Source organism: Halichoerus grypus, chromosome 2, assembly GCF_964656455.1.
Source record: "Halichoerus grypus chromosome 2, mHalGry1.hap1.1, whole genome shotgun sequence".
Lineage (NCBI taxonomy): Eukaryota > Metazoa > Chordata > Mammalia > Carnivora > Phocidae > Halichoerus > Halichoerus grypus.
In genome coordinates, this window is record NC_135713.1 from 161,520,898 (window position 1) to 161,533,025 (window position 12,128).

The 12,128-nt window shown below is 40.3% G+C and overlaps 1 protein-coding gene across 2 annotated transcripts in view; it reads right to left on the bottom strand.

Moving 5' to 3' along the window:
• Window positions 1-12,128, bottom strand: part of NT5M (5',3'-nucleotidase, mitochondrial) — a 38,406-nt gene that overhangs the window by 3,079 nt on the left and 23,199 nt on the right. The window lies entirely within an intron of this gene.

Sequence of the window (12,128 nt, forward strand, 5' to 3'; positions counted from 1 at the left end):
AAGGTCTAGAAAGTTCCACACAGAGTAACAAATGCAAACGGTGCAGAGCAGGAACACACTTTGGAGTTTATCTGAGTGGCTGGAGTGCAGAAGAGAAGCGGGAGGAAAGAGAGAGGCAGGGGGCAGGCCAGGTCCCATGGGGCCTCGCTGGCCTTGGTAGAGAGGGACTCCTTGTTCTCAGTCCGCCAGGCATCTATTAGAGCTTGGTTTCACAAACTATCTATGGAGAAGGAGTGGTTGTTTTCTAAATTCCCAACTTATTGTGGACCCCTCTGTCTGTAAGAGATGAAATCCATGTCTTCTGCCCATTTCTTGACTGGATTTTTTGGGTTTTGGGTGCTGAGTTTGACAAGTTCTTTTCTTCAAAGAAGACCTACAAATGGCCAACAAACACACGAAAAAATGCTCAACATCACTAGGCGTCAGGGAAATGCAAATGAAAACCACAATGAGATACCACCTCACACTGGTCAGAATGGCTAAAATTAACAAGTCAGGAAACGACAGATGTTGGTGAGGATTCGGAGAAAGGGGAACCCTCCTACACTGTTGGTGGGAATGCAAATTGGTGCAGCCATTATGGAAAACAGTATGGAGGTTCCTCAAAAAGTTAAAAATAGAGCTACCCTATGACCCAGCAATTTCACGACTAGGTATTTATCCAAAGGATATAAACATAGTGATTCAAAGGGGCACCTGCACCTCAATGTTTATAGCAGCAATGTCCACAATAGCCAAAATATGGAAAGAGCCCAGATGTCCATCGACAGATGAATGGAAAAAGAAGATGTAGTATTATATATATACAATGGAATATTACTCAGCCATAAAAAAACCCAAATTCTTGCCATTTGCAGTGACGTGGATAGAACTAGAGGCTATTATGCTAAGTAAAATAAGTCAGTCAGAGAATGACAAATACCAGATGATCTCACTCATATGTGGAATTTAAGAAACAAAACAGATGAACATAGGGGAAGGGACGGAAAAATGAAATAAGACAAAAACAGAGAGGGCGGCAAATCATAAGAGACTCTTAACTCTAGAAAACAAACTGAGGGTTGCTGGAGGGGAATTAGGTGGGCAGATGGGGTAACTGGGTGACGGGCAGTAAGATGTAAGTGATGTGATGTGATGTAATGTATGTGATGTAATGAGCCCTGGGTGTTATATGCCACCGGTGAATCACTAAACTCTACCTCTGAAACTAATGATATACTATATGTTAATTAAATTGAATTGAAATTAAAATTTTTTTTAAAAAGATACGAAATCCAATCATGTGTTTGGATGCTGCATCCATGTCAAATGGCCATGAAAGTTTCCACCCACATCCAAGTTCTGTGTTTCTCTGGTCTCGGGCCGGCACCTGTCTGTAGACCACAAGTGGAGCTCCAAACATGGGTTTCGTTTAGGAAAAAGACTCTAGATGTACATTTTTAAAGGGTCATGGTGGCGAATCAATGCCATACAAACCAACTGAAGCTCAGAGAGGTTCAGCGAGTGGCAGAGCCCCGTTCAACATTGGGTCTGCACCTCCAGAGCCCACACGCTGGTCATGAAGAGTCCCCAGCGAGTTGTCCAGGCCATCCACGGTAAAACAGGGATAATAACAGTATTGCCTCATGGGACTCCTTTGGGGATTAAATGGGAAAATGTACATAAAAGTCTTAGCCCAGTGCCTGGCTCACAGAAAGCGCTCAGTACTAGGCAGCTGGACAAAGGCTTCTAGCTTTTGGTCTTATCTCTCCTCTCCTGTGGTTCTGATGTGTCTGAGCTCCGGGGCCTCAAACGAACCACTCAACCTTCCAAGACTCAGTGTCTTCACAGTGGTGTTGATGTGATTACATTAAATCTATGTCGGACGCAGAGTAATGCCTGACACATAGTACTTACTCAATAAATGTCATTATAGTTAAATTTTAATAGCCCCAAATTATATGTAAAAAAGCTACTAGAACAAATACGTTTTTCAAAATAGCAGGATACGGGGCGCCTGGGTGGCTCAGTCGTTAAGTGTCTGCCTTCAGCTCAGGTCGTGATCCCAGGGTCCTGGGATCAAGCCCCACGTCTGGCTCCCTGCTCCGCGGGAAGCCTGCTTCTTCCTCTCCCACTCCCCCTGCTGGTGTTCCCTCTCTCACTGTCTATCTCTGTCAATAAATAAATAAATTCTTTAAAAAAAAATAGCAGGATACAAGGTCAATACACAAAAATCACTTGTATTTATATACAGTTGGATATTGAAATGAAAGAAATAATACCTTTTACAATAGCACCAAAAATATGAAATAGGCTGACTACACACTTAGAAATAGTTCAGATGGTAAATTCTATGTTACCTGTACTTTACCACAATCGTCAAACATTTTTTTTTTTTTTAAGATTTTATTTATTCATTTTAGAGAGAAAGAGGTGTGAGCAGGGGGGAGGAGCAGAGGGAGAGGGAGATAATTTCCAGCAGACTCTGCGCTGAGCACAGAGCCCGATGCGGAGCTGGATCCCACGACCCTGAGATCATGACCTGAGCCAAAACCAAGAGTTGGATGCTTACCCTACTGAGCCACTCAGGTGCCCCGACAATTTTTTAAATGAAGAATAAAGCTGGAGAGTTCACACTGTTTTCAAGAGTCACTATAAATGGGCACCTGGGTGGCTCAGTCAGTTAAGTGTCTGCCTTTGGCTCAGGTCATGGCCCTAGAGTCCCGGGATCAATCCCGCATCGGGCTCCTTGCTCAGTGGGGAGTATGTTTCTCCTTCTCCCTCTGTTCCTCCCCCCACTTGTGTTGTCTCTTTCTCTCTCTGTCAAATAAATAAATAAAATCTTAAAAAAAAAAAGTTGAGATGCCTGGGTGGCTCAGTCAGTTAAGTGTCTGCCTTAGGCTCAGGTCATGATCCCAGGGTCCTGGGATGGAGTCCCACATCAGGCTCCTTGCTCAGCCGGGAGCCTGCTTCTCCCTCTGCCCCTCCCCCTGCTCGTACTCACTCTCTCTCTGTCAAAATAAATAAATAAATTCTTTTTTTTAAAAAGTCACTATAAAACTACAGTAACTGAGATAGAGTGGTATTCACATAAGGATAGATATTTAGATCAAAGGTACAGAATATATTTAAGAAACAGACCCAAAGGTACCAAGGTAATTCAACAGAGAAAGGCGGGGCTTTCCAACAGAGGAACAGCTGGGTACCCATAGGCCAAAAAAAGAAAAAAAAAAACAAGACATAAAATCACACACATAAAAACCTCTATTTTTCACTCCTACCATATATAAAAATTAACTCAAAATGGACCAAAACCCAAATATAAAACCCAAAATTATAAATGCTGCTCTTCAAAAGCCACAGTTAAGAAAATGAAAAGATAAGCCACAGACTGAGAGAAAATATTTGTTAAAAAACCCATTATCTGATAAAGGACTTGTTTCTAGAATAAAGATTTTTCCCAACTCAAACTAACACAAACAGCCCAATGAAAAATCAGTCAAAAAATGTGAACGCTTTATCAAAGAGGACAAATAAGCACATAAGAGATGCTCAACATCGTTCATCATTAGGCAAACACAAATCAAAACCACAATGAGATATCATGAGGAACCTACTAAAACAGCTGAAATAAAAAAGATGGACAATACTAAGTGCACACAAGAATGTGAAGCAACCAGACAACCCCTACATTGCTGGTAGGAATGCAAGACGGGACAGCCGCTTTTAAAAATAGCTTGGGGCGCCTGGGTGGCTCAGTTGGTTAAGCGACTGCCTTCGGCTCAGGTCATGATCCCAGAGTCTTGAACAGAGTCCCACATCGGGCTCCCGGCTCAGCGGGAAGCCTGCTTCTCCCTCTGACCCTATCCCCTCTCATGCTGTTTCTCTCTCTCTCTCTCAAATAAATAAATAAATAAAATCTTTAAAAAAAATAAAATAAATAAAAATAAAAAAATAAAAATAGCTTGACAGTTACTTTAAAAGTTAAACACACACCTATCATACAAACCAGCCAATCCCACCCTGGCTATCTGCCCTAGAGAAATGAAAGCACACGTCCACCCAAAGATGTGGACATGAATGTTTATAGGAACTTTATTCATAGAAGCCAAAAGCTGGGAACTCCCCCAAAGTCCATCAACTGGCAAATGGATAAACAAACGATGATTACAGTCATACGGTAGAATTAGATTCAGCAATAAAAAGGAATACGCTCTTGATACATGCAGCAACATGGATGAAGCTCAAAGTATTATGCCTTCAAATGAAAGCCAGACACAAACTATATGAGTCCCACTATATGACACTGTGTAAGAGGCAAAAGTGTAGCCATGGAGGACACATCAGTAGTTCACTCTTACCAACAATACCAGAGAGGGAAGACGCAGAGAAAAGGGCTGACTGAAAGGGACACAAAGGCGCACTATTTTTTTTTAATTTATTTTTTAAGAGCAGTTTTAGGTTCACAGAAAAATTGATCACAAAGTACAGAGAGTTCCCATATAATTCCTGTCCCCAAATATGCACAACCTCCCCCATTACTGACATCCAACAACGGGGTGGGGCGTTTGTTACACTCAAGGAACCTACATTGACACATCATTATCATCCAAAGTCCATAATTTACATGAGGGTTCACTCTTGGTGTCGTACATTCTATGGGTTTGGACAGAGGTATAAGGACGTGCATCCACCATGAATAATTTCATTAATCTGAAAATCCTCTGCTCTCCATTTATCCATCCCTCCCTCCCCACTAATCTCTGGCAACCACTGATCTTTTTACTGCTTCCATAGTTTTGCCTTTTCCAGAATGTCATATATTTGGAATCATACAGTATTGTAGCTTCTTCAGATGGGCTTCTTTTCACTTAGTAATATACATTTAGGTTCCTGCACGTCTTTTAATAGCTTGTTGGTTCATTTCCTCTTAGTGCTGAAAATATTTCTCTACCTGGGGTATACCACAGTTTCTTTATCCATGTAGGATATCTTGGTTGCTTCCAAGTCTTGGCCATCATGGATAAAGCTTCTATACACATCTTTTTACAGGGTTTTGAGTGGACATATGTTTTCAACTCATCTGGATAAATACCAAGGAGTGTGATTAGCAGATCATACAGTTAAGAGTAGGTGTCGTTTTGTAAGGATGTGCCAAACTATCTTCCCAAGTGGCTCTACCATTTTGTATTTCCACCAGCAATGAACGAGAGTTCCTGTTGTTCCACATCCTCTCCAGCATTTGGTGTTGTCAGTGTCCTGGATTTTGGCCATTTTAATAAGTGCATAGTAATATCTCACTGTTGTTTTAATTTGCAATTCCCTAATGACATAGGATATTGAGCACCCTTTCATGTGCTTATTTGCCATCTGTAAATCCTCTTTGATGAGGTGACTGTTCAAGACCATTTTTTCAATAGGCTGTCTATTGTCTTATTGTTGAGTTTTCAGAATGCTTTGTATATCTTAGATAACAGTCCCCTATCAGTTGTCTTTTGCAAATATTTTCTCCCAGTCTGTGACCTGTCTTCTCATTCTCTTGACATCATATTTTGCAAAGCAGAAGTTTTTCATTTCAATGAAGCTCAGCTTATCAATTATTTCTTTCGTGAACTGTTCCTTTGGTGTTGTATCTAAAAAGTCATCATCATGATGTCCAAGGTCATGTAGACCTTGCTATAAATTGTCCACGAAGCACTGCTTTCACTGCATCCCACAAATTTTGATAAGCTGTGCTTTCATTCTCACTTCTAGATATTTTTTTAAAATTTCTATTGAGCTCCTTCTTTGAACCATGTGTTATTTAGAAGTGTGTTGTTTAATTTCCAGGAATTTTCGGATTTTCCAGCTATCTTTCTATTACTGGTGTCTAGTTTGAGAACATATATTGTATGATTTCTATTATTTTAAATTTCTAAGGTGTGTTTTGTGGTTCAGAATGTGGTCAGCCTTGATGAATGTCCCATGTGAGCTTGAGAAAAATATGTATTCTTCTGTTGTTAAAGTAGTCTATAAATGTCAATTATATCTAGCTGATTGATGGTATTATTGAATGCAACCATATCTTTACCGATTTTCTGCCAACTGGATCTGTCCATTTCTGATAAAGGGATGCTGAAGTCTACCACTGTAATAGTGGATTCATTGAATTCTCCTCGAAGTTCTATCAGTTTTTGCCTCACATATTTTGACACTGTTGTTAAATGGATACACTTTAAGGATTAGCATGTCTTCTTGGAAAACTAACCCTTTTATCATTATATAATGCCTTTATTTATCCATGATAATTTTCTTTGGCCTGAAGTCTGCTCTGTCTCAAGTTAAAATAGCTATTCTCACTTTCCTTTGACAGTGTTAGCACGATATATCTTTCTCTATCTCTTTACTTTCAATCTGTCTATGTCTTTATATTTAAACTGTGTTTCTTGTAGACAGCATAAGTGTGGGTCTTTTTTTTTTTTTTGACCCACTATAATAATGTCTTTTAATTTAGACCATTTAGACCATCGATTTTTAAAATGATTATTGATATAGTTGGATTAATATCTGCTGTATTTGTTACCATTTTTGAGAGAAAAAAACATTTTCTTTCTGCCTTTATTCTCTATTTCTGTTGTCTTCCACTCTTTTCTACCTTTCATGATTTTAATTGAGCATTTTATATAATTCCACTTTCTACCCTTTCTTAGCATATCAAGAAGCATGTACTTTTTTTTTTTTTTACTTTTCTAACTGGTTGGCCCAGAGTTTGAAATATACATTTACAACTAACCCAAGTCCACTTTCAAAAACATGCTACTTCACAGATAGTGAAAGTACATTATAATAGCAATATATTCCTAATTTCTCCCTCCCATCCCATGTATATATCATTGTTGTAATTCATTTCACTTGCACAGAAGTTATAATCATCAAATACATTGTTGCTAATGCTATTCTGAAAACAGTTAGATGAATTAAAAATGAAAATTTTGATTTTACCTTCATTTATTCTCTAATGCACTTTCCTCCTTCATGTAGATTTGAGTTTCTGACATATAATTTCCCTTCTCTCTGAAGAATTTCTTTTAACATTTCATGCAAGGCAGGTCTGCGGACAACAAATTCCCTCCATTTTTGTATGCTCAAGAACATCTTTATTTCTCCTTCACTTTTTTTTTAAGATTTTATTTATTTATTTGACAGAGAGAGACACAGCGAGAGAGGGAACACAAGCAGGGGGAGTGGGAGAGGAAGAAGCAGACTTCCTGCGGAGCAGGGAGCCCGATGTGGGGCTCAATCGCAGGACCCTGGGATCATGACCTGAGTCGAAGGAAGACGCTTAACGACTGAGCCACCCAGGCACCCTTCTCCTTCACTTTTGAAAGAGAATTTTGCTGGAGAAAGAACTGTAGGTTGGTGGGTTTGGTTTTTTTTTCCCTCAATACTTTAAATATTTCACTCTACTCCCTTCTTGTTTGCATGATTTCTGAGAAGTCAGATATAATTCTTATGTTTGTTCCTCTACAGCTAAGGTTTTTTATTCCTCTGACTTCTTTCAAGGTTTTGCCCTCATCTTTGATTTTCTGTAGTATAAATATATGCCTAGGTATGGGTTGTTTTGTTTTTGTTTTTGTTTTTCCTATTTATCCTGCTGGGTGTTCTCTGAGTTTCCTGGATCTGTGGTTTGGTGTCAGATATTCATTTGGTGAAAAATTCTCAGTCATTTTTGCTTCAAGTATTCTGTTCCTGTCTCTCTTTCTTCTCCTTCCGGTATTCCTATTACATGTATGTTATACCTTTTCTAGTTGTCCCATGGTTCTTGGATACTCTGGAGGTTTAGTTTTTGGTTTTTATACTCCTTTCACCTTTGCTTTTCAGTTTCAAAGTTTCTACTGAGATATCCTCCAGCTCAGAGATTCTTTCCTCAGCTGTGTCCAGTCTACTTAACAAGCCCATTAAAGGCATTCTTCATTTCTGTTACAGTGTTTTGTCCTCCAGCACTCATTTTTTATTCTTTCTTAGAATTGTTTGCTCTCTCTTCAAACTGTGTTCTTTGCCTTTTAGTATGCCTTGTAACTTTTTGCTGAAAGCCATACAGATGTACTGGGTAGAAGGAACTGCAGTAAACAGGCCTTCAGCAATGTGGTGGTGAGGTGTGGGGAAAGGGACAGCGTTCTCTAGTCCTGTGATGAGCCCGTGCCCCTGGACTGTGAGCCTCACCAGTGTTTCACAGTGCTTCCCTCTTAAGTGGGAAAGGATAGCTAAATGGGCAGGAGGAAAGGTCAGGTAAGTTCTGATAAAACTTCAGCAATTTAGGCTTTTGTAAAACAGTTTTTGTTGAGGGTAGGCCTTGTTAAATAGAATAGAATATTCTGGCACGTTTCAAAATAGTTACTTTTTCCTCCCCCTACCAGAAGTGCAAGGGAATTTTTTTTTCCTGAGCTTCACTATGAGAACCTGGGAAAGCTCCTAAAAGCAAAACTCACAACAGTGTGGGGGCCCCCGATGACTGGGGCCCGAGAGGAAGCATTTTGACTGTGGTGGTGATTATCCTTTAAGGAAGTAAATTTGTTGAGTTTCAATTATATCCCAATAAACAATGCAAAAAATATATATAGTAATAAGGCAAATGTTAAGGAATTTGAGATTTCTGCTAAATTGCCACCCAGAAAGGTTTTATGTTTATTTCCATCAACCCTATCTGAAAACGCAAACAAGTTGTTATAATTTTTAAACAATTATCCCTAATAGGAAAAAAAATCACTTCAAGTGTAATTTCTTTCCTAATAAAGTTAAGTGCTCTGCGCGTAAGTTCACTGTAGGTTTTTGCTCTCAGGGAGCTTTCTATTCACATCCACAGCCCATTTATCTCTAGGGTGTTCACTGTTTCCCATGGGTGTAAGAAGTCTTTCAAGTCATCCCCACGGCAACAGTTAAGTCCATTTGGGTCTTTGTCACTGTCTTGGTTTAGGTCCCCCTTATAGCCCATCTGGATCACCGCAGCAGGCTCTATGTGGCCTCCACTGATGAACCCCCTATACTGCTGCAACGAGTGTTCAAAAACACCAATGGGATGCATGACAGTTTTGTTTAAAAATCCTTCAAAAGCGTCTCAGTGGCTGTACAAACTCAACTACAAACCTCAAGCCTCAAGTACAAACTCCTGATTACCAAAGGCTCCCTGCCTGCCTATTCAGTCTCATCTCTAGCTTCTCCCCTCTCATCCCAACCCCCCCCAGGACCATCTCCCTCCCATGCCTCTCTGTCCTTACCCCCTACACCCCACACACCCCCAAGATCCCTGGAATTCCTCTTTGCCTTTGTACATGCTGTTCCAACCACTCAGAGCTCACTCTCCCACTTCTTTGTCTTCTCATCTCCATGATTCGACTCAATTCTTCCTTTCCCCAAGAAGCCACCCTGGCTTCCTCCTCTTGTGTGACCACAGAGCCTGTGACACAGAGTGATAACCACCTATCTTCCTAAAGCAGAGACGGGGCATTTTGTAAGCATTGTAGCAGATTGCTCAGTAAATGTTTGCTGAATGAATGCCAACCAAAAAAATTTACATTTTTATTGCAAAAGTAATGGCTTATCAAATAAAATTTGGAAAATCGAGAACGTTAGAGAAAGAAACATCTATAGTTGGCTGTATTTCCTTCCCCTTTTTAATTTGCTATTTTAAGAAACAATTCTAGTCAGGGCGCCTGGGTGGCTCAGATGGTTGAGCGTCTGCCTTCGGCTCAGGTCATGATCCCAGGGTCCTGGGATCGAGCCCCACATCGGGCTCCTGGCTCGGCGGGGAGCCTGCTTCTCCCTCTGCCTCTCTCCCTGCTCATGCTTTCTCTCTCTCTCTCTGTATCTCTGTGTCTCAAATGAATAAATAAAATCTTAAAAAAAAAAAAAAAGAAACAGTTCTAGTCAAACTGTATAGGCAACAGGCAACTTTATACAAAAGTTATTTTTCTGGGATCCAAGAATGCAGAAAAACTAATCAACCATAGAACTGTCCAGGGTTTCTGGTTTGAGAAATGTGTGTTGAAGTTCATTCTTTACTGCTGGACAGGAGAATTTGGGGACAGATAGAAACAAGGGGATGACACTTACTGCTATAGCAAGCATAGTGTCAGGTGCTTTATGTAAATTTCTTCTCCAACTTATTTTTTTAATTTACATTTATTGAGTTATAATTGACATATAACATTGTATAAGTTTAAGGAATTTGTGTTGACTTGATACATTTATATAATGCAATTTGATTACTAGTCAATTTTAATTATGCCCATGGAAGGTATTACTACAACTGTACTGACGAAGAAGCCAAGTCCCAGAGAGGTGAGCTGAGAAGCTCACAGGTGGGGCCACAGATCCAGAGGTGAAAGTGTGACTCTCAGGTTCAGCCAGGGCTCAGAGAGGTCAGGTGTCTGAGGGACACCTCTAGGGGTAAGTCAGGGCTTGGACAAGCATCATTCATTATGTTTATTAGCTGCTGTTTTGAAAGAGAGGCATTGCTCATTATTCACCTGATTACAATTTCAGTTCCTAAAAATACTTGGGGATAAGATGAATGTAGAGCTATCCAAGTGTAAAATGGTGTTGCCATTCCTAAACCAGAATCTGTCAAAATGACTGAAACTGAATCCAAACTACATGTTAGCACAAGAATCACAAGAAGGACTTTCAAGGGAGGTGATCTCTCAAGACCTACGGTATGAGCAGCAAGCTCATAAAACCAGTCACTGTAGGAGTGAAGAATTTACTGTGAGGATGATGAATGGGGGGAGGCGGGTGCTGATGAGGATAGTGCTGAGAAAAGACAGGAGGGAGAACACCCAGGGTAGTGACAGGGCCTGGAGCAGCTCCCTGACACCTCCTCACAGCCCTCTCAGAGCCATGTGGGTCCACAAGCAAAGACGCAGCTCAGAAATGAAGATCTGTGAGTTAGACACGGTCCTGGCTCATCAAATATTGGGTGGAATCCCCCCAAAAGTCTTGCTCTGCTCAGATGAGCAGATCCCAGGACAAGCCTCAAATCAGGGAGGGGATGCAAGTCCTGGGAGATGGTGGGGACAGGCCATTACCCAACAACAGGTGTCATCATTACTGGCCTACTTCATTTAGTGAAAGATGTGAAAAGTGGTGGCATTGAGCCCAAGATTTTCAGGGAAAGTGGCTTGACCCAGGACCCCGTACAGGTATCATGCACTTCTGTCCACAAACCCAATTAAGATGATAAAATAACCACATCTAAGCAGAAGAATAGAGTTAGTTTTGGAACTATCAGCCATTTGAACAACCAAATTTTTTTAGCTATAATTCACATACCATAAAATCTACCAATTTAAAGTATACAATTCAGTGGCTTTTAGTATATCCGCTATACCAAAACATGGCCTATCTTGCTAAATGTTCTGTGTGCACTGGACTAGAACAGATACCTACTGTTGTTGTGCGAGGTGTTATATAAATGTCAACTTGGTCAAGCTGGTTGTCAATGCTTGTTCAAGGGCTTCTACATCTTGACTGATTGGGGGGGGTCTACTTATTTTATCAGCTATTAAAACAGGGATATTAAAGCCTTGGATAAGAATTGTGAATTTGTCTATTTCCCCTTGCAGTTCCATTAGTTTTTTTAAATTTGATTTATTTAAACTAAAACAAATTGTTCACCCATTTCTCCCAACCCTCACCTCTTATAACCACCAATCTGTTCTCTGCATTTATAAGCTTGGATTTGGGGTTTTTGTTTGGTTTGCTTGTTTTTATTGTTTTTTTATTTTTTTTAAAGATTTTATTTATTCATTTGAGAGAGAGACAGAGGGAGCACAAGCAGGGGGAGAGGCAGAGGGAGTGGGAGAAGCAGACTCCCTGCTGAGCTGGGAGCCCAACATGAGGCTTGATCCCAGGACCTGGAGATCATGACCTGAGCCTAAGGCAGACGCTTAACCATCTGAGCCACCCAGGCATCCCTGCTTGCTTGTTTTTAGATTCCACATATAAGACATACAGTATTTGTCTTTCTCTGTCTGACATTTCACTCAGCATAATACCCTTGAGGTCCATCCATGTTGTCACAAATGGCAAGATTCCATTATTTTTTATGGCTGAAGTCATATTCCATTGCATATAATAACAAAATTTCTTTATCCATTCACCCATCAATGGAC